The sequence below is a fragment of the Argopecten irradians genome, unplaced genomic scaffold (genome assembly GCF_041381155.1).
Source record: "Argopecten irradians isolate NY unplaced genomic scaffold, Ai_NY scaffold_0382, whole genome shotgun sequence".
In the NCBI taxonomy this organism is placed as follows: Eukaryota; Metazoa; Mollusca; class Bivalvia; order Pectinida; family Pectinidae; genus Argopecten; species Argopecten irradians.
The window spans coordinates 1-24590 of NW_027187849.1; the positions used below are offsets into that span (position 1 = coordinate 1).

At 39.4% G+C, this 24590-nt stretch overlaps 1 long non-coding RNA gene across 1 annotated transcript; it reads right to left on the reverse strand.

Moving 5' to 3' along the window:
* Positions 1-22673: 22673 nt before the first annotated feature.
* LOC138312594 (uncharacterized) lies at positions 22674-24559 on the reverse strand. The gene is made up of 2 exons (XR_011206991.1): positions 23858-24559; positions 22674-22940 (listed from the first exon to the last, which is right to left on the reverse strand). It is a non-coding gene; the product is annotated as an uncharacterized lncRNA (long non-coding RNA).
* Between the last annotated feature and the right edge of the window lie 31 nt (positions 24560-24590).

Consider the following 24590-nt stretch of genomic DNA (forward strand, 5'->3'; position numbering starts at 1 on the left):
CTGAACACCCCTCCCAATTACGTATCACTGGACTTCCAATTCTGTGGTTGATGGCATAAAGGGAACGAACAGCTGATATAGGCAGCTATCTACTGCTCTATCGCCTAGCACAATACAGATAGCAAACTCTGCCCATTGTCTCCGTTAAAATCTCAAACCCTTTTACCAGCCATTGGCAACTAGGTGATACTTGAAACAAACAATAAAACTGTTTAAAATTCAACCTACTCAAGAATTAATCCTAAACTGTCCAGGTCGGAGAAGACCGCAGAGAGAAGATGTTCTCTCCCGGCTTCCGAACATGGACACACATATTTTACACATTCCTATCTAGTATTAATGGGAGGATCCTCCCAACATGCCATGCATGTGATTATCCTCTCACAGTGGGAACCTTATTATTAGTGCACTGTAGTTCCGATAGTAAGCACATACGAGATAAGTAACTCATGATGTCATCAAGACATTTACACTTTGTTTCATGCCTGTGAGACATGAATCGGTATTTTTAGATTACTCAAAGTAAAATTGGTCCTGATTGTTACACACAATCTGAACGTTTACACAAACTTTTTTCCTATTAACTAAATATTTCCCTAACAAATTTTTCCTTCGGAGAATCATCTGACAATAGAAATTAACGGTCAAAACCTTACCATCATGATCAGGAGCAACGAGGAATACTTTACTTGCAAACAGTCATAATTTTAAAAAAAAAAAATTTTCCCAGAGATGATGCAAAAAAACATTTGAAAAGATGTAAAAATGCAATGAATTATATATCAGAACATTGACATATAATACACAATTTTATCTTTGATTCAGGACTCAGCGGCCGGGGTACGAGATTTTGCGCACATACAACAAAGTTAAATAAAGTTACATTTTGGTTGAAACTTAACATCCAAATGTTTGTTATTTTTAAGTTAAATCAAACAAAGTGTATTAGCCTAAATGGCGGGAATACCAGCGCTATCTAAACATGATTTTTCTTCAAACTCTAAAAAACACCTCAAAATGGTTCAAATAAATGGTACTCAACTTCTGCAAGTACTTATGTACATTGTCAGAACAGCCAATCGCGGCCTATACCAATGGCAAAGTCATTTTAGGGATTTTACAATTATAACGTTTATGTACAATCATTCAAGCCGATATCAACTCATATTTGCAACATTACCTGTTCCATATGGTTTACTAATATTGATGACTTGCGTATAATTTGATAATGCATACTCACACATTGAGCCTTTAGTTGTCCAACATTGCAAAAACCCCTGGTTACATCATTGTTGACCCTTATAAACAAAATCTTCATGGGTATAATAAGGATTCCAGGCGCTGACACCATAGAAAATATTGACATTTTGTTAAATCTTTTATACTTCTGTCCGCGTTAAAGAATCTTATTTAAGCTACTCAAATTTACAAAAAACAAACTGTTTTGCAAGTTCAGCCAAATCTACTCACGGCTTAAAACCATTTTAGGATTCATCATGGTGAAGAAAAAGGTGAAAAATTAACACATCAGTTGATAAAAGTCTAAGTGGTCGAACCTTTTAACTCATGCAAAAAGTACAACGGTATTTTCAAGATAGCATTAAAAGCGTAATCGACCCAACAGTGGCAGGTTCTTATTTGACATCTAATAATAATCGTCTTTTATGTTAATTTACAACGGGTAGGAACTTAGGTGGAAGCCTTAGAAAACTACAAATAACCAAATGGTGTGTCAATTGTACCTCTTTGTTCTTTAACGGAAATCAAAAGTAAAGCGGATTATAACACTAGGAAAACATCTAGTTTACTTACAAAATAAATTGAAACATAAAATCTAGTCCTTTTCGTTCCTTGCAAAAATTATATAACCAAAAAATGAGCTTATTCAATAACAACCGTACATGCGGTTTCAAGTATTTGTTAACTTCATAATGGTCAAGAATAGGAAACATAAACTTCAATAACTTGAAATCGTCATATGGAAAACTGTAACATCATTTTAGAATTTCTTTGTTTTGAAATCAAATCAAGTTAAACAGCCAAATTCCTTTTAGGCACGCCCATTTTTCCTTTATGGGTTGTAAATCTTTACTGTTCCAATGGAAAATCATAAGGTTTTTATGTCCAAAATGAATTATACTTACACTTTATAAGTTAATCACTTCTCAAAATAATTACTGACCTCATATTCGTGCATAATTTCGACTCAAGCAATTCGGCCATAAACTTTTGGTCAATTTAAGATTATTTTATTGCGTTGGCATGGCATAAAAGGTGCCATAGCTCACATCATTTGGACAATTGTTTCAGGTTTAATACAACTGTTGTCAACTTATCTCCATCTACAGGTAAATAAGGCATTGCTGGGAGATGTCAAATCTGTCAAGCCATTGGTATCGGGTGACTTCCTAAAGAGGTTTTTCCGCAAGCAACAAGCGAGACCTCCTTGGAACCACCAGTTTTCCGCCTCACTGTTGTGTACAACCACACTCCATCATTGAATTGTCAGCAAGGGGTAATCAGGTGCCCAGCCTTGCGCAATGACCAATGAGGCTGACATACTAGTCATATCTTCCACGAGGAGAACATTCCGGTCTCTCCCTGTATAAAAACTCATCAGACGAGAAAAAGTGGAGCTTGGTCCCAACACCACACTTTTATCTTAACATTCGCTACACCAAAGCAATTACCACAGGAGCGTTTAACTGTCATACAATAGCCACCGTTAACAATGTCCAAATTTGGAAGATCTACATCCCTAAATCCATTAAGTGCCGTAAACTGGTACCAAGGTAAGAATAATGTCATAGAGCATATTGTAGACACCAAAAAAAATGAGTGAAAATGTCAGTGGTACACTGTGGCACGTTGAATGTGTCACTTTGGCCTGAAAAAGTAGGCGTAAGTGTGTTGTACCTGCTGTCCCTAACCGTGCACTGCGTCCTATGCGGGGGTGACCATCCGCTTTAGTCTGTCTTACCTGTCCTGCTCTATGACTCGGGAGAGGGACTTTACTATCTGGTCAAATAGACCCAAGTTGGCACCGTTTGATCTTGCCTCGAGCTGAGGAGGATAGCCCCAGCGTCAGACCTGAATGTGCAACCAATGCCAGGTTCACTCCGCGGCCGAGGAACGCCTAGTCTGATAAAAGTGTCAAGTTCTGCAAACATGCGTCGGTCCCTCAAGCAATCAGGGAGTGGGACAAGCCTGGTTCTGGACAATCGATTGTCCCCATTACTACCTTGCTGATGCCTAAGGCCTGTAACAGAAATCATTGGGGACCCGAACAGGTTACAAGTCTGTGGGTCCATCCGTTTTACATGTGACGAGGTGGGGTACTGTTGCCACCTGGTGTCTTCAAACGCGGCAATTCTTCTGTGATATCGCGTAGGGCGTTCCGAATGGTACTCCAGGTCATGCACCAAATGCATTGACACGAACATCAGAAAAACAGTTACCGCCGCTCGTCAGCTAGACGTCCTTTTTCTTCACCTTCCTAAATTAACTTTAAAAAACTCCCTGATATGCCGCCCTTGGCACCGCCTCATTACATGGCCGCAGGAGTTGACGCAGTTCAAGAAAACCTTGTGAGGATAAAGCTCTGGTTCTGAGCTCCTGGCACTGAGACAACACAACCCAGTATATTAGGATCAGATACCCTAGTATCCTAGACGGTGCGAACAACTATGATGTTCTATCGCTCAGACGACGAGCGGAGTTTGGTGACGACTACATTCGCCCGTTGTTCCAAAGTTATAACAATGTGAACGGGTCGAGCAGTCCTGTCGTTGTCCGCGACAAACTGTCTTCGGGCGGCATGCTTCAAGTGATCAAAGCACTATAAGAAGGGCAAACACTGTTCACTATACAAAGGAACTGACCACAACATGTATTAAAGCGCAGCTCTAGACTAATTAACCACGCACCTCGGCACAACATACACGCAACACACCGCATACTGGGAGGCCGTCCTTACATGACCATAGTCTGCCTTAATTGGACGTTAATTAATGCTGAGACAAGTACAAACCGTAGACACTCCGACAAGTTTACTGCTCTACTTACACGCTCACTCCACAACGGCGAGTGATCGACTGGTTCGCCCATTGTCAGGTGGTGTGAACGGGTGGCGTGTGTTGCATAAAAACGTGTCCTCGGCGCATGCATCAGCTGAAATACCCACTATAACAAGAAAGGCAAAGTTGCTAGCTATACAAGCAACTCTTCACACCATGAATACTAACAGTCTGTCTCCCGATACTATTTACCTCCCAAACATACACGCCAATTTACTTGTGCATGAACTGGGTAAAACATCGTTATCATAAACTACCAGTGCCATATATTATCATGAGGTGACTTTTAACGGTCCAAAAAACCTCTGGCTCCCCGAGGACACTGACCGATAGAGGTAGACGTGCTCGAAGATGCTTAGCGCTCAGCCTAAACAGCTTATGTCTGGAATAATACCAATGGTTCGCCGTTGTCAGTATAATGTGACAACGCACTACGCTGCCTCTGGCTCGTGTTACCCACATGGTGTCTTTCGTTGTGCGGAATGCTTCAGTGATAATTCCTTCTGGATTATGATTGAACGGTCAAGTTCCACGTGTACCAAGATGGGGACGATCAACTTTCCAATTATACCGCTGTCTCCGAATCACGCACTCGGGGTCCACCAACATACCGCAGGACACTATTCCTCGTTGGGAGGGCCATACGGCGGACATGGGTCCACAGCTGTTATTAGGACGTTAATTAATGCGCAGAGGAAATAAACTTGAGGATAACATTTTTGAACCATCAGATGCCGGCAACTCCCATTAAAATTAAACACAGGGCTGCTCACGGTCTATCGCTACACAATAGAACCATAATACCAAAATCCGTTGCTCAAAACCTACAAATGATTTGCGAATGCTCTCAAATGATTCAATTATCAGCTAGAGGTCCCGTAGTATTGTCCGCTCCAGATCAGTACTCTGGCTTCGCAACCGTCCTCAAAACTAGTAATTATTTTCAAATTGGAGAGCACTAGCTCGAAGTAACTATCAAATCCGACATGATCCTTACTTGGAAAGAGTACGTCTCGGAGCAATTTAAATTCCAATACATCTTCGCCCGTAAGCTCCGTGAGGGAAATACAGTTGAGCGATCAGTGGGAAAAGAACAGCAACAACATCCACCCACCGTCATTGACAACAATAAATGGCGATTCTTCAAACTCTCGACCCTAGCTTACGCCTATTTGCAAAAATTTTGCTAAAAATTCATCCATGTCGATGAAATCGGGTCCAGTGGTTGTTTATCTCAATGGTACTTAACGTCATCTGAGCTCATTGCGGCAGAATTGACATCGGAGTCACAGTATAAAGTAGCACCGAGCTTTTACGATTAAGTATAAACAATCTTCAAGGGTCTCCATGATAAGCTTAATATGTAAACGTTTCCGAAACTGGGTGCACTAGTCATTTTGCGGATGCACACCACATGTAGTCCCTTCAGTATCCAAATAAGGTGCGAACCCAATCTAGTGATAATATAAGTGTGCTAGGAGTCTTTTACGGTAGCTTCGCAATTTGAGACCAACCTGTTTGCTCTTCGGTTTGGACCTCGGTCATACTCGTATCCCATGGGTAGATTACCCTCTCCTGTCTATACGAGTTGAATAGGTTTACCTAAAGTTCCTTTTTCTAATTCACCTATTAAAAACTGCTACTAACTACTTTGATTCAGTTCGTATTAACGATCGTTTAGGTGAATATGGGCCTTAATCGGCTGGTAATGCCGACCTGATCTCGTAGATTTACTAGAAGGCGGTTCTGGCTTAGAATACCATCAATCAGGGAAGAAATTTGGATTGTCTGCATGTCTGAGTCGAGTCTGGAATCCAAGGAATCCCCTACGAGCGCAGCTGTCGCAGGCTTGAGTTATCGAGACTTGAAACCTGTTAACGTTTTCGAGATATAGGGCTTCCGAGTAGCTTGCCATCTTGCTGTGTACCCCTGGCATCTTTGACTCTGAACTATCCATGTTTGCAATGATGTTCCCATCCTGTTAGAAGACCCGAGGTGGGTAGACCACAGGCTTGCGAGCTCATGTATAAGGTTTGGAAACTTAAAGAAGGCCTTTTCACCCCAAACACAAACTGGGACAGCGACCATCTAAGAATACAGTCCAAAATCTATACAAAATTCGGGCCTTGTTATGCATGTGTGTTTAAAGCATCAATTTAAAAAGCGTACTAAAATAACATTCATTGAGATCGGGTAATGAAACCTCTACACAGATGTGGTCAAGCAAGAGCCCCATGATTTATTTTGTTGTTTCTTTTGTGCCCCACTCCCTCTACTCCTAGGGTTTTTTAACAAACTCATTTTATATGAGCGATATCAAATCTGTTAAGCCCAATGACCTGCTTCATTTTCTCCAAGGTATAAAAACAACGTAATTCCGCAAGCATGGAGAGCGTTAGACACTATTTAAAGCTGTGTAAATTAAGAAAATGCCGCATTTTAATGGGGCCGGCTCACCTGTGTTATCGCCCTAGTAAACCACAGCTAATTTATAAAATGCAGCATATGTCTAATCAGGTGGCCCATGCAATGCGCATGTTTATACCGCTAAATTTGTTTCATGAATGTCCACAAGAGGGAGGAGTAGGATTTAAACGCATCTGTATTTGAACGGAATTTGACCAGTTAAGAGTGCCCCCATACCTAATTATCCTAACACACACTCTAGGATGGATATGTCACGTTCTTACAATTAATTACCGCAGAAGCGTAATGATTTACGTAAGCAGAAAGGAATGCTGTTAACTTGTTATTCACATTCCAAATATCGGTTGAGAGTCCATCCAAGGATGAAGGAGATACGTAGCCATGTAATGAGCTCAAATAAAGTAGACGATTCTGCTGGTTTAATGTCAGCCTACAGCCCTCAGCCCTGGAGGGGTCACGATGAATTCAGCCGAACTTGTGATATAAAAGATGATATGTTACCCCGTCATCTGTACAATGGCCCGGTCTCACCATGACTAGCGTCTGACATGATGACACCAGTATTGATGAAGTCCCATGGACTCGAAAGGATAGAGTCGAGAACCGATTTTACTATGGGCCCTGACAAAGTCTTAAGGACATGGTGTCTGATTTGCCCTTTGGGGCTTGGAGGACGTTCGTTCGAGCATTCAGACCTCATAGGGGTCTGGACCAACCTCATTTATATAGATCATTATGCGCAGATAGATGGTCCGTTTGACAGTGGTCATGACCGTCACATGCGTCAGTCCAGGCCTTGGATGACAATCCATCCAAGGATAAAGACAACTGATGTCCCAGATGACAATAGGTGGCTTGGTTGCTAAAACGATCGTGCAAATTTGCCCGTGTTACTCTGGAGGGACCGAACCTCAGGTTCATAGTATGGTCCTGACTAGCTCATCAATACAATAACGTTGCTCCTTCCCAATGATGATTACAACTAAAATATGGATGCTAAAATGTTCTTAGGGATCAGTGTCACGGGCCTCTCAGAGACTTAGGATATGGTACACCGCTAACACATTAATAGAGAAATTTGCGAGACTAGTTGGCCGCCGCCCGTCATAGTGTTATTGGCTTAGATCTTTGACCGTATATGACGCAGCTCATAAAAAACTCGATACCTCGTGAAAGCCATATGATACCTCAGCAAATTTTTACCTACTGCAGGAGTTTCAACGCAATTTTTTGTAATGAAATCCATCCAAGGTTCCATGAAGCTGGAGGAGTAGGCTACAACTGGCAATCAAACAACCAAGACCCAAATTTGCCCTCATTATGACCCTATCCTTGGATCATGACCATATGTCGGACCAATAGATTTTTATAGCGGAATATGAGTTTGGTACCTATCTACAATTTATCACACCAAACAACCTACTTGTTGTCCATCGGTCCAAGGATGAAACTGCGCTCTAGGATTTTAACATATCAAATTAATAAATGCATTTGCCAATTTGTGAACATACGCGGATTTAACGAACCTATGGGTCGGACATTTCAGTTATATAAAATTTGATTGCCTTATACCAACTAATCCATGCCATATTATTTAGCACCAGTTCAATGAAATCCATCAAAGGACTCTATAAATCTAGAGCATTTTGTAACTAAATATCTTACGCACGATAAATCTCGCATATTCAACAGACGGCGGCGCGCACGGCATCTAATTCGACGACTGACGTGTAAACACGGGGGCGGTGCATCTAAAACAGGTCCCACCTTAGACACTTCATGTTCAATGACCTACCGTACATGTCTGTTGCCGTTTAAAAAGCAACTCTTAGACTTTTAAAACATAACATCTGTCGTGTTTCATATTTAAATTACTCCAATACCATTCTCAAGTTACAATTGTTTCGATGATACCAATTTGCTCGAGTATACCTTGTATCACAAAAGACTACGGCAGACATGACCATATCGAAACTTCCATATAGGGTTCTGTTGGGTTTAACGGAACATTAAAGTAGACTCTTCATATAGTTTGTTGATTAATCTTCGATTTTATTCTAGATTTTGTTACTGATCTTCTATCTCCGAAGAGCCCGGGAAAGGCTATTTACAATCCCTATTTGCTTATCACATTACAACAAAATGAAAAAGATAATAAAAACAAACATAACCCAACCGTAAAAATAACTTGTTTTCGTTTTATTTTTTCATTTCTATCAACAGATTGTACAAACAATCATGAAATTGTACAGAGTATAGAGCTGAACTTAACGGTTCTGTGCATAGTATTTCTCTGCTGCTTTCTGTACAACCTCATTCTGATTATAACCCTTTTGCTTGGAACAATATTCAATTACCATTCTATCCTCAACTGAGGACACAGACCTCCTGCTTGTAACAGCATTTACATGTCTGTTTTGTAATAAAAACCCACGTTCACATGGAACACTGGTCAGTGGGCATGTTAACAAAATAGATGCAATTGTTGCAAAGTCAGGGAACAATTCATTGTAATCTTTGATTAACAAAAGACAGAACTCTGTAACATCCATTTCTCTGTTCATATTTACCACATGTTTGAATTGTAAAAAAGTCTTTTTCATTCTGCCAGAGTCGACTAGTGGCTGGGTTTCATTTTCATCACTACATGTATTGTAAAAGTCAATGATATTTTCTAAACTACCCAGCCCGTGTTCCTTAATACCACTGACAGACTCTGGAAGTTTAGAAGGATTTAAGACTATGTTTTAAGTCATGAAGGACCCCCAAGGAACTATCAGGAAACCTTTTTTGAAAACTCTCCGAGTAAGTTGTTTACATACTTTTTTCTAAAATTCCTGTGAGCAATTCTGTCTCTTAGAGAACAACATATGGGAATACCTTGCCACTCTGAATGTTCATGTGTCTGATCTACTACTTCCTGTACCGTTGGAGTATTTTCATTCAAATAACTAGAAATAACTAGTGATGTAGATGCTACTATTGTTTTCAACTGATTAATATCTAAATTATCTTTCTGGAAAACTTTGCTTACAAGGTCCAAAATGTCCTAAAATATCCTTTAATAATGCTAATGTCATCAGAAACTTAATGTTTTTAATTTTCTTCAGGATCCCCCTTGCCTTATTCCCACCTTCTGAATGCGGGCTACTAGCCACTTCATGCTCAAGACCAAGAATGAGGACAGAGTAGCAATCAAAACATGTACTTACAGCATCAGACATAGATAGCCAGCGTACTTGTGTGGGCTTTTTAAACCTTTTTACCTTTTTGCCCATCAAAGAAGTCAGTTCTTTGAGTTTATTATATCTAGGAGCTGAAAAATGATAAAAATTAAAGATAGCTATCAACATTTCATTCACAGATTTAAGAAAAGGGATGTTCTTTCGCTGCCCAATAAGACACTAGAGATAGTCTATGTGCAGAACACCAAATATGAACTATTCGCGGATTTTTTCTCTGAAGTCTCACACCAACACCGCTGATCTTTCCAAACATCACTGAAGCACCGTCGCTGCCAAAACCACTTACTTTAACAATACAGTTATAATACAGTTTCTGCTTTCCCATCTTGAATAGGTATGTTGGCTACAAACTCTATTTTGACTTTTCCTCCATGAACAATTTTGCAGAACATCACTAACTTTTTGTTAGTTGCTATGTCCAAGCTTTCATCAACCATTATGCCAATAAAGGGACTTTGAATGATTCGTGTTATTGTCAATTCTCTTAAAACATTTGCACTATACTCTTGCATTTTTTGAGCTGCTTGATGGTTAGACAAAAACACACGACTATTGGCCTCAGTCAGGACAGATGATTGATTTGATATCTGAAAAAAAAAACATGGAAACGTTATAATAACTACATTTACAAGGAAAATCTGCACATAAATATTATACAAACAAAATTTATGAAAACAACATCCGACAAATATTGATTTTCTTACTTCTTTACATACCTGTAAATCAATTTAACCAAGATATTGTCGGTTTGGTATATTTCGTTCAGCCATATGTGTTGCCGTTCGAATCTGGGCTTCTAAGACTGGCATGAATTTTCCTTTTACGCAACTTGTTGCCGCTTCAAAATAACGTTGTTGTGTAACAATTTTCTTTGCAAGTGTATGATCGTCCGATCTCATATGCCTGACAAGAGCAGAACGCTGATAATTCTTGGAGCCTGTTACAAACGCATTGTTTTTTTAAAGTTTTTCGAGTGCTTGAGGCACGTTCACAATGTAATACAGTGCATGCGATCATTCTCGTTTCGCAGCCAGTCAAAATCTTGCAACCATTTTTCTTTGAAGTGTTTCTGTAGTTTACTGTTACTTTCAGTATCCTTTTTGGGCTTTTTTGTTGTTGTTGAACAATTTTCTGTGTCACCAGATCGTTTTTGCTGTGGACGGTCCAGCGACGAAAAAAATCGGCAATACTTTTCTGTGCCATGCTGATACAGTGATGAAAGAAGAACGCTGATTGGTCAGCCAATCAGAAGCATCAAACCATTTTCTACTTTCACTTTTGATATCTAATTCGACCTTTTGTATTGACCGTTCCCGTTTGCGTATCGACGATCGGATAAAAGCAAAGGCTATTGCCAGTACGTTTTTTTTAAACGCATGAATTTTTTAAATTCTACGTTTTTATTTCAAACTGTACTTAAAAAACGCACTGTAGTACGTGAATGGGAATGCTGCGTAACTCACTTTTATAATGTTCTTTAATTTATCGATACAGTGTTAACTATAGGCTCAGTTGCGCTGAATCTGAGAGATTGGTAGCCTTGGAAATTGATGCTGTTGAGCCAATGATATGACATAAGGGCATGCAACAAGTAATCTGACAATATACACTAGCTGTGTCTTCGTAGTTTACAGGGTCAATGTTTGGTTCATGGAAATTGTAGTTCCATACTAGAATTAACCATGGTATTTTTATATGAAGTAGCAATTGCTCATACAAAATCAAAAATTTTTGGACACTAGTCATCTAATTAATCGTCAAGGGAACAAATTCATAACAGCATTTGTCATTGAATTCGTGATCTTGCCAATTATTCAATTGAAGTGGCATTCAGATAATGTTTCAGCATCGATTAACTGTCATGGGGGAGCACTCTAAACATTAACAATAATGTACCTACTTGTCCAGTACGAACTTCATTCCCACGAATTAGTCACGTTAGCCAGAAAGTACTCTGGGGACCTCCAAAGGGAGGCAACGCTACTTCTTTTTAGAATTTCTCCGTCTATTGAATAAGCAATAGACGGGAATAACTGTTTTATTCCTGCAACTATTCAAACGACAACCATTACTCAGAAACAAACACGCATAGGGCCTTTGAAATATCCGTTCATGACGCGCACAGGTTGACATGTTTCGTGTCCCACAACGACAACGCTTTGTTTACATCCTGCCGTCTGCTCACCGTAGACATGTGAGGACGAGCCCAGTGCCACGGGGACCGAAGACGGGTAAACAGTTCACATATCCACCACATGACAGAATACAAATAAACCAAAAAACTATAATACCTGACCGTGCAACGGAATCATAAATTATATTTTATATAAAATAGAGAAATGAAAATAGAAAAAATTTATTATACATCTCTCATGTTTATCATATCATTAATTAATTATATACTGGGGCTATAACGTTGTATAGTTAAGTAAGGTTTAATGATATAAGCACTATGCTACAATTGACTATAATATAAGATCACTATGTGTTTACAAAACAGCACGCAGGAGCGAATGGATTTCTCTTGAAATAACTATCCAATGTCCCTTCTCATAAAAAAGCACTCCTTCAGCATCATACAAAGTGGTCAATTAGACCTTCTTTCTTTCCCCTATATGAGCTTCCAATAAATCTATATAACTTTTCCTTGGTTTTTTACACAGAGTCTTTCATAGAATTTGTTTGGCAGAGCGAACCTACCTTGGTACTTACGCCTGGAAAAGGTATAGTGTTAGCGACTATGGTTTGCCAGCATTATTCAAGTATAATGTGACCGGGTAGGGGTGTGTTGCTTGTTGGTCGTCGGCGGCATAGCTCAGTAACGAATATAGCACTGATAAATAAGGGCGAACACGTCTCCACTACTATAAAAGATAGACACAACACCGAACCTACCACAGTCTCCCAGTACACTCACCCGCACAACATACACGCAAACACACCGCATACCGATGGGAGGCCGTGCCTGATACATGACTAGTGAGCTGTTCTATTAGGGACGTTTAATTAACTCAAGACAACGAAACAAACTCAAGAAATGTCTTGATCGCGAGCAGGAAAGCTGAAGAGCACAGTTTTTTTGATGTGTGTAGATATTCAAAGGTATTACGACAACATTGTTGTATTAAATTTGTCAATAGTTGTGTAGAATCGTTTCCTTTTACAGGCTGATTGACGAGGATCCAAATCATTTTCTCCTATCCCTATATGCACTCTATCATGTGTAGCCCATGGGCTCGCCAGTAGTCTGTACTTTGTGCGCAAAAGCGAAAGAGGTGTTGTTAGTTGGTCATACTCGTAGACCCTTATCTTATTCTAAAATGTACTAGGGGACAATGGTCTATCTTGAATTCACATACTCAGATTGTAGAGGATCTGACAACATTACATGAGGGGTTATGTGTCCGGATGACCTTTTACCACGTGTACTTTCTTACACATTGCTACGTGGTCCTCCATGAAAGCTGGGTCCACGTTCCGAGACTGGGTGCACTTGTTCTCATGCGGATGCGCACCACTTTTGGGGGTGTGATGTGCATCCGCGTGATATCAGTGTAGCTGGAGGCTTTCACGAGTAGCTCCAATTTTGAGCCAACCTGTTTGCCGTGGGTTGCATCTCGTATCCGGGGGAAGAAGGTCCTGGTGGTTGAATAGGTTTTGCTCTTTTTTCTTCCTTGTTTTTACTGCTACACACCTACTTTGGCTTCAGACTCCGGTTAGACGAGAGGTAATATGGGCCCTGTATTATCAATCTCGGCTAGTGGTCATATGCCCCGAGCCCTTGGTTCGTAGATCTCCAAGAAGGCGGTGGCTTAGGGTCAATCGTGAGTTTAATTTGGATTGTCTTGATTCTGATCGATCTTGCATGGTGTGTACAATCTTGCGAGCGTGCTGTCGCAAGCTTGATTTGAATTATGTTTGTTCGAAATATTCTTCCGAGTATACTATCTGTGTAACCCTGACACTTTGACATTGGATATCCATGTCATCATGAGTGTCCCCCTGTTGGGCTCCGAGGTGGGTGGGGGCACAGCTAGCGAATTGTAATTAACTCTAAAAGATGGCTTCCAAAAACAAACAAAATGAACTACAACCAAAATCTCCCCAAAAGGAATCAACCACAAATCAACAAACAAAAAGCGGTACAACAAACACATTCCCACAGTTTCTGGTCATGTTCTCTACACAGAGTGGCAAGACCACTGCAGGTTTATCACCCTTAATATTGCGAAAGGGCATCAAAGGCATTGCTGGAGATGTCAAATCTGTGAAGCCTTTGGGATCGGGTGATCTCCTAATAGAGGTTTTCCGCAAGCAACAAGCGGAGAACCTCCTTGGAACCAACAGTTTTGCCGGCCTCAGTGTGTGTGTGTAAAACCACACTCATCATTAAATTGCAGCAAGGGGGTAATCAGGTGCCCAGCCTTGCGCAATGACAATGAGGCTGACATACTGTCATACTTCCAAGAGGAGAACATTCCGGTCTCTCATGTTAAACGCATCATGACGAGAAAAAAGTGGGAGCTTGGTCCCAACACACACTTTTATCTTAACATTCGCTACACCAACATTACCACAGAGCGTAACTGTTGGATACCAACGTTACAATGTCACTGTCTACATCCCTAATCCATTGAGGTGCCGTAACTGCCAGAGGTACGGCCATCATGAGAACAATTGTAGACGGAAAATGGTATGTCAGTACTGTGGCCGTGAAGGTCACGACGAAAAAAACGAATGTGACATTGTCAACCGTCACACTGCGTCAATTGCGGGGGTGACCATGCTTGCGTCTGCTCGCACCTGTCCCGCCTGGACTCGGGAGAGGGAGATATTACGGGTCAAATATACCCAAGGTGTCTCTTTCCCCGATGCTAGGAGGATAGTCGAGCGTTCAGACCTGAATGTGGCAACCTATGCTCAGATCACCCGCGCAAAGACGCCTGTTGACAGTGTCACCGTCAAACATGCGTCGGTCCAGGCCTTGGTTGACAAGCCTAACTGGGACAATGATGTCCCAGATATGGCTGATGCTAAGACCTGCACAATAATCATGGGGGACCCGAACAGGTTCAAGTCTGGTCCATATAAGCCCCAACACAAACCACACAACAAAAACCACAACAAAAACCACCTGGAGCTAAAACGCCAATCCCACCGGCGTCTCCAGAACTTACACAACACCAAACACCGAACATTAGGAAAAAAGTTACCGCCGCTCGTCATAGACGTGCTACATCTTCACCGTCTATTGACGTAAAAAAACTCCCTGAGAAAGCCAAGCGACCAGCAAATACACCACCGCAGGAGCAACGCCAGACAAAAACCACCAAGGTAAAGCTGGCGAGGCTCCCTGCACTAAACAACAAACCCAGTAAGGGATCAGATGACCCTATCCTTGGACGGAACATCTATGATGTTCTATCGGACGACAGCGAGTTTGGTGACAACACATTTATCGCCACCAAACAACCTACTTCAAGTAGTCCTGTCGGTCCGACAAACTATCCTCAGGGACCAATATAGAGACAAACACTATCATACAATGGAACATACGCGGATTTAAAGCGAACATAGAAGAATTAAAACATCTTATACAAACAAAAAACCCATCCATATTCTGCCTTCAAGAAATAATGCTGAAAGACACCATCAATCTCCGACAATTTACACTATACACCAAAAAACTCAGGTGGCCGCCCATCAGGTGGTGTGGCGGTGGCGGTGCATAAAAAACGTTCCTCACAGACACATTCAGCTAAATACCACCTTACAAGCTGTTGCTATAAGCGCAACTCTTCACCGAAAAATAACAGTCTGTTCTATATATTTACCTCCAAATACTCCATTTAGTTGTGATGAACTGAGTAACATCGTATCACAACTACCAGTGCCATATATTATCATGGGTGACTTTAACGGTCATAATAGCCTCTGGGGCTCCCCAGGCACTGACGATAGAGGTAGACGTATCGAAGATTTTATTAATAAAAACAGCTTATGTCTTTATAACACCAATGCCCCAACATATTTACACCCTGCCTCTGGCTCGCTTACCCACATTGATTTATCGTTGTGCCATCCATCAATTCTTCTGGATTATGATTGGATGGTCAACGGTGATCTCTGTGGGAGCGATCACTTTCCAATTATACTTAAAAACATAGGGTCACCAAAACTTGAGGAGCCTATTCCTCGTTGGAATCTACATAAGGCGGACTGGGTTCAATTTAAAAATTTGTGCGCAGAGGAGCTCATTGAGGATAAATTTTTGAACCTCGATGACCCCATTAAAATTTTCACAGAGGCGCTCACTTCTATCGCTACAAAAACCATACCAAAATCCGTGCCAAAACCTACAAAGTTTCGTCTCTCAAATGATTCATTTATCAATAGATCTGGTAGAAATTCCGCTCTGAGGCGGTACTTGGCTTCGCCAACTGTCTCAAACTATAATAATTTTAAAATTTGGAGAGCAAAAGCTCGAAGGTCTATCAAATCCGACAAGAAAAAGTACTTGGAAAGAGTACGTCTCAAAAATTAATTCCAATACATCTTCGAAGAAAGTTTGGGGAAATGATTGGAAAAATCAGTGGGAAAAGAAAAGCAACACCATCCTCCCACCTCATTAACAACAATAAAATATTTTCTTCAAAATCCGAAATAGCTGACGCCTTTGCCAAAAATTTTGCTAAAAATTCATCCATCAAAAATCATTCCAAAAAATTTCAAAAATTTAAAAAGGAAAAGGAAAAGAGACGTCTTAATTTTAAATCCTCCAATAGTGAAAGTTACAATAGGCCTTTCGAGATACCAGAATTGCTCGAGTCCCTTGAGAAATCAAAGGACTCGGCAGCTGGACCAGACGAAATTCCATATATGTTTTTAAAACAATTACCAGACTCTTCACTAAAATGTCTTTTAACTATATTTAATCAAATTTACTCTTCTGGCAAAATTCCTGAGTCTTGGAAGGAATCTACTATTATACCCCTTCCGAAGCCCGGGAAAGATGCTACTGATGCCAATAACTATCGTCCTATTTCATTGACGAGTTGTATTTGTAAAACTCTAGAACGTATGATAAATACCAGATTAGTTTGGTTCCTGGAATCAAACAATATTTTAAGTCCTTTGCAAAGCGGCTTTAGAAACCGCAGGGGAACGGTAGACCACTTAGTTAGACTAGAAACATTTATACGAGAAGCATTTGCCAAGAAAGAACATCTTGTGGCCGTATTCTTTGACCTTGAAAAGGCATACGACACAACTTGGCAATATGGAATCATGAACGATCTCCATGATATCGGTATACGTGGTAATTTGCCAAAGTTTATATCAAATTTTTATATCTGACAGGCATTTCAAAGTTCGAACGGGTTCAACTTATTCAGAAACAGAAACACAGGAGATGGGCGTCCCTCAGGGTGGTATCTTGTCCGTCACACTTTTTGGACTAACAAGAGGCCCAGAGGGCCTGTATCGCTCACCTGGTTTTGTAATGCCAAGTAATGTTCAGAATACAGGTTCATTGTTTCTTTTCTGAAGAAAATTTAATATAAACCTCTAAATCCCCTATTGGGCCCCCACCCCTCCTGCCCCCAGGGGGTCAGAGCCAAAATTTATACAAGTTCTGTTCCTTTTCCCCCAAGGGTGTTTATGGCAAAATTTGGTCACAATCCAAGCAAAACTCTAGGACAAGTAGCGATTTATAGGATTTACCTCTATTTCCCCTATTGGACCCCACACGTCCTGTCCCCCGGGGGCCAGACGAAAAATTTATACAAGTTCTGTTTCCCTTCCAAAAAGGATGTTTGTGGCCAAATTTGGTTACATTCCATACAGAACTCTATTACTAGTAGCGATTTAAAGGATTTACCTCTATTTCCTCTATTGGGCCCCACCTCTCCTGCCCCGGGGGGTCAGAGCCAAAATTTATACAAGTTCTGTTCCCCTTCCACCAAGGATGTTTGTGGCCAAATTTGGTTACATTCCATTCAGAACTCTATGACTAGTAGCAATTTAAAGGATTTACCTCTATTTCCCCTATTGGGCCCCGCCCCTCCTGCCCCCGGGGGATCAGAGCCAAAATTTATACAAGTTCTACTCCCCCTCCCCCAAGGATGTTTGTGACCAAATTTGGTTACATTCCATTCAAAACTCTATGACTAGTAGCAATTTAAAGGATTTACCTCTATTTCCCCTATTGGGCCCCGCCCCTCCTGCCCCCAGGGGTCAGAGCCCAAAATTTATACAAGTTCTGTTCCCCCTCCCCCAAGGATGTTTGTGGCCAAATTTGGTTACAATCCATGCAGAACTCTATGACTAGTAGCGATTTAAAGGAAATGTTGACGGACAGACGGACGACGGACGGACGGACGGACGGACGGACGACGGACGACGGACGACGGACGCCGCGCCATGACATAAGCTCACCGGCCCTTTGGGCCAGGTGAGCTAAAAATTAACAGCATAACCAAATGTCTTGGCCAATCTACGGAAGGGTCTCTATTTGTGGATGATTTCTTGATCTGTTACAGATCAAAAAACATGCACACTATAGAACGACAACTACAACAATGTTTAGGCAAATTACAAAATTGGGCTGACGAAAATGGCTTCAGATTTTCAAGATCAAAAACTGTCTGTATGCACTTCTGTCAAAAACGAAAACCACACAATGATCCTGACCTCACACTCAATGGAATTAAAATTCCAGTAGTTGAACAAACTAAATTTCTTGGACTAATATTTGATTCGAAACTGTCCTTTGTTCCACATATCAAACATCTGAAGGATAAATGCTCGAAGGCGCTGAACATTCTACGAGTTCTTTCCCATTCTGATTGGGGTGCAGACCGTGAAATGCTTCTACGTATCTATCGGGCACTTATTAGATCAAAACTTGACTACGGCTCTATTGTCTATGGATCGGCTCGCAGCTCCTATCTACAGATGCTTGACCCTATACAGAATCAGGGACTGCGTCTGGCACTTGGAGCTTTTCGAACAACACGTGTGAAGAGTCTCCATGTGGAAGCTAATGAGCCATCTCTAGACGATCGACGGAAGAAATTATCCTTACAGTATGCTGCTCAACTGAAATCCAACCCCAAAAATCCTGCATTTAACCTTGTATTCAATTCACAACACCAACAAATATTTACACAAAATCAAAAGCTCATACCAACATTTGGCATCAGAATTTCAAAATTGTTGCTGGAACTTAATATAACTTTCGACACCATTGACGAGTACACCGTATCGGATGTACCACCATGGCTCATTCAAACACCTGATATCAATTTATCTCTATATGAGAGGGCAAAATCCAGTGCATTACCGGAAGAACACAAATCCTCCTTTCGGGAGTGCATTAGGGCTTTCCCTGACCATGTTCAGATCTACACTGACGGATCAAAAGATGGTGATAAAGTTGCGGCAGCATGCTGTACATCTAATCACTGCTCCTCTATCCGACTCCCGGATATTGCCTCCATTTTCTCTGCGGAAGCATGTGCTATCGGTCTGGCTCTTGACCATATCGAAGAACACCGCATTGAAAAGGCAATCATCTGTTCAGACTCTCTTTCGGTTCTTCAGGCTTTGAAATCAAGAAGCCCTAGAAATACTCTAATCCGAAATCTTTTAAATCGAACATTTCGATTATCTTCTAAAACTCAAATTACTTATCTCTGGATTCCCAGTCATGTGGGTATAAAGGGGAATGAACAGGCTGATGAAGCAGCTAAGACTGCTCTTCGCCTAGCACAAACAGATTTGAAACTACCATACACCGACATCAAACCTTCAATTCAGTCAGCCATCAAACACCATTGGCAACAAAGGTGGTCTACCGAAACAAACAATAAACTGTTTAAAAATTCAACCTACACTTAATCCTAAACTGTCCAGTCGGAGAGACCGCAGAGAGGAAGTTGTTCTCTCTCGGCTCCGAACTGGACACACATATTTTACCCATTCCTATCTATTGAGAGGGGAGGATCCTCCTACATGCCATGCATGTGATTCTCCTCTCACAGTGGAGCATATTTTATTGCATTGTATTGATTTTAAACACATACGAGTTAAATACTACGATGTCTCCGACATGTACACTTTGTTTCATGCCGTGAGACATAATCGTATTTTTAATTATCTCAAAGAGATCGGTATTTTAAGCAAAATATGAACGTTTTCTCATCATACATCGTATCAACTCAACATTTCATCGTTTCATCAACATTGTGCATGAGTTTTCTCATGTGTTTTAGCCAAATTTATTTTATCCCATGCAAACCTTTTTTTTATCAAATTAACGTTTACAATCTGTGTTTTAGTCCTTACTTGCTTTTTCTTACCCTGAACTTTTATCCTGATATTAATGCATGACTTGTAGTTTGGCCCTAAATGACCTTAGTTGTCGATGGGCCGTAAAACTCAAACAAACAAACAAACAAACAAACTCATAATTAAACTAAATATTTAAACTAATTATTTACACTAAGTAGTATTTTAAGGAGAAAAACAAATTACACATCCAATGCATATCCTTATATCAATATAAATCATTGATTAATTTTACAAGACAAATCAGAGTACTGAAAGTACTAAATGGCTCGGTCTCGATATTAGGAGGAATATATTTCTAAGGTCAATACTACTGTAGTTTTGTACAATAAGAAATAAATTTGGCTGGTGTTCCTTCCAGTTTGGACTTTTGAGGATTCCTTGGACACCAAGGTGTAAAATAAGAGACACATACTAAAATCTTGGAAGCCCATTCTAATATTTCCTATGATGTTATATGTCAAATGTTTTTATAACATCTTTAGCATTTTCCTTGTTAATTTGATGTTAATGAAAATATCCATTCTTAATGACTATTACCATCAAGTTCCTGGGACCACAGTATCAGTTAACAAGTATTGTTTTGCAGCAGAGAAAGACAAGGGGCATACTTTTCTATGCCAAAATGTCTTAAATATAGAATATGTCTGTCCTCTAGAAGACTTATCAATATCACCATGTGATTTTTGAATAAATTGGTCAATTGGTATACTTTTAAGTTTTGTAATTATTCTTTTGTAAAACAGCAAGTTGATTGATATACATTGTATCCGAACTTCAATTCAAACCGGATAACTTGTTAGCTCACCATAGACCATGAAATTGTTTGTACACTTTCTTAACTTCAGGATCGTTTTACAAAATTACAAATGAATTTTTCTACAACATTTTTTTATTTTCAAATCCCCATACTTCTGATGAGTAAAATAAAACTGTCATTACAAGTGAATCAAATATTTTCAGTTTAAGATGAACAGGAAGAGATACATTCCTTTATTTCTTATAAACAGCAAACACCGATTTAATTGTTTGTTCAGCAGGTTTTTTCCCCTTTCTTTAAAAACGATACCACTAACATTATTGTCTGTACCTAGATATGTAAACAATTCTTATAAATCTAATTCTGTATTCCATAACATCAACTGGTGTTGTGGTACCGATTTACGTCTTGAGAATATCACAATTTTTATCTTTCTGATATTAAGTTCTAATTTCCATGTTATGCAATATTGTTAAAATTCATGTAACACTTGTTGTAGACCATCAGATATTTCTGATATCATAACAGTGTTATTGGCAAATAATATGATAAAAAGTTTGGATACATTCCAATATCATATACCGTAAAAACTGGTATAATTTTGCGCAGGTAATTTTTAGGGCTGAAAATGCTTAAAAAATCTACTATCAGTATATTTTGCGCATCAAAAAATGGGGAAAACAATGTCCAGGGAGTCCCAAAACCGATGTATGAAGGTGACAATTTCAATGCAAAATATTCCCCATAAATGCTTGACAACTTGCACAAAAAGTGTTGTATTTAGAAGAAATAACATATGAAAACCGCATTGTGTTTGTTTTCTTTTATTGGTCACCGTAACCTGAAACTGAAATATCTAGCAGATGTCCAAAACATTGGCGGTCTGGTCCGCCGTACTCCGTGCACATGTCAATTTTTTGAGATATTACACATGAATAGTAATCAGGAATATTTGAAAAGAGTAGAATATATTTACTTAAATTGGCACAATAAGTAATTAGTGTGTTTGAGATCATTAACAATCAACAGCAACCAGCTAGCGGATACGTAGTTTAGCTTGCAACAATCACAGTGTGCATAATTTGTCAAGATTTGTAAGACAAAATATTCTTTTCCACCAGGTAAGATTCTAAGTCATAAAGGTAGATTGAAAAAAGGAAGGGAGATAAAATAACCAGATAAATATTTGTTGCGGGATCAGACTGGGTTGATTATCGGCGATCAGGTAGATCAGTCAGAAGAGCTACATTTTCTTCTCTCCTGTTACAGAATTGGCACCCAACTAAATAACCAACGGTTGTGGTGTTTGAAAGGGTCTCGTATGTATTCAAAAAAAGAGGGAGGAGTGTAGCGGGACTGGACTGGGTCGATTATCGATGATCAGGTAGTTCAGTCGGTAGAGCACTCAGCTAGTGTTCGGAGAGTCCCGGGATCGAATCCCGGTCTTGCCGCTACATTTTCTCCTCTCCTGTTACATATGGTACCATGCATGTAGATATTCAAGGTAAATCAATAATGTTCGCTGATCTTGCAGAATTGCCTTACAGTGTTATAATGAATGCAGTAAATGTATGTTTCATTGGTGTGATTGATTTAAAGGCAGTTCATGTGGTGACCAAAAAAAAGGTAAAATCAATACTTTCAGAGTGATCAGGGAACATTGATAGTCAAGGCGGGGAAAACATAAGACGACCTGTGTTATACAAATAATGTTTAATTGATTTTCATTAAATTGTCTCGAAGGTGATGATTAGTGTGTTATGAACGATAAGCTTAATATGTTTTTGACAAAAAGTATTAACAGCTAATGTCATATTGTGTTTTAAATTTAAATAATCTTTTATTTATTCATTTCATTTCAAGCATGTACATGTCATAGAATATTAACAAATATCAGGTATATGCTTAAATCATATTACAGTTAAATTCAGAATAAGGAATTTGAAGATGATGATAGTAATTATTTTCGGATTGAAAATCATTACAATATTAAGCTTCCACAGTTGAAAATTACTTCTTTTTGTTCACACAATTCTTCTCCTAGGCTGTTTCCAGTTGAAATGATACATGCATGCTGACATTCTGTAAAACATAAGGAAACAATAAATGTATTAACAGAGTAATTACTGAAAAGGCTAATATCATATAATTAAACATTTTAATCATAAATAGCAATACCAGCATAGAGGAAATATTATTGAAGTTTAATTCCCGCTGTTCTTCAGTCCTCCTGTTCTTACATGTAAGAGTTTTGTCCTTCATAAATTGATTGTAATATACAGTCTATAGCCGTTGTTATATAATGTGCACAAAGAAGTATAAATACACACGTATGCATGGGTACAGTGGTAAATTAATAAGTTATACAGAAAATGATGGTGCGTAAAGTCTATTTTGTTGAGTAAAAAGTTAAAAAACTAACATTGTTCACACCCTAAGATGTAATCGCACTAAAAAAAACAGTGATCATGTGGGCATTTGTAAGACTGTGCCGGGTGGTAGAGATTAGTTCCGCTCGAGTGATCACACAATGCAAGTGAGAGTCGGGAATATGTTTATGTAAGTTTTAATTGCTAATCTCTGATGCTTGTGGGTAAAATGTAACTCAGGATAATTGCTAAACAATTAACAGTTTTCTCTACATTTGTTACAGATTGAAACAGCTTTTTAAGTGCCGTTTTACGGAAGAATTATGAAGAAGAAATCGGCATTTTCGTCGATCTAGTAGTCCAAAAAATATCACTTCGAGTTATATGAACATTCCACATATGATTTATGTCATTCGGCCAAAAATTTATACTTCGTATTACCTAGTTTAATGAATATGCTGTATGTATATGATCAGAACGTCAAGCTCCTGTGGTGAAAATAACTAAAGTGTTTTAAAAGTATGGTTTAGTGGTAATCTCTGAACGTGCTTTAGTATATAGATATAATCTGATATTTATACATGTGCTTATAAAATTATCGATAATAATGGATGTGGTAAATATTCATACCTTATTAACTGCCGTTAGTTTTAAGATTACGCCACCTTGGACATTTACAAAATGTTCATCGTCTGTCACGTGCTATTTTATCGGTAGTCCAAGTTTGTCCAAAATTTTGTTAGAGTTGTCTTTCTTCCATTGTGGATTTACACGTACATGTGGCATAACGCAGCCGTGATAAACAAATCTCCATATCGTCCTGAAATATATTTGCTCCCGAACTAATGTGATTCAAAGTGCAAAAATCATTATTGTAACAATTTTAATGTTTGAGGTGAAATATAGATTTCATTTTTTCCGTTGCGGGATAATTGTCACTAGTGGGACTAAACGCGTGGGGCGAAGCGAAGCATTTTCGGGACGAAACGTCTTCATGTATTGAAAACAACATTTTCAGGACGAAAAGTCTAGATACATTGTACACAATTCAAGTGAAAATTTTCCAATCTAAGATCATTTGGACGATGTATATGGTAAGGATATGAAAGCAATTATCTACTATTCCTATTTCAACATTACAGATACGCTTATTTCAGTAACTTTCATACTCAAAATTTGCTATTTAAAATTCCCGGTAAAATCAAAGTTGTTGAATACACTGCCGCTAGGAGCGCTAGTATCTGCGAGCAAGTTCTTAGCCAATCATATTGAGGAAATTGACTGTGAGAGAATTTTTGCAACCACGATCACAATGGCGAGGTAACCCTCGCCAAAAATGTAAATACATGCCGAAAATGGATGG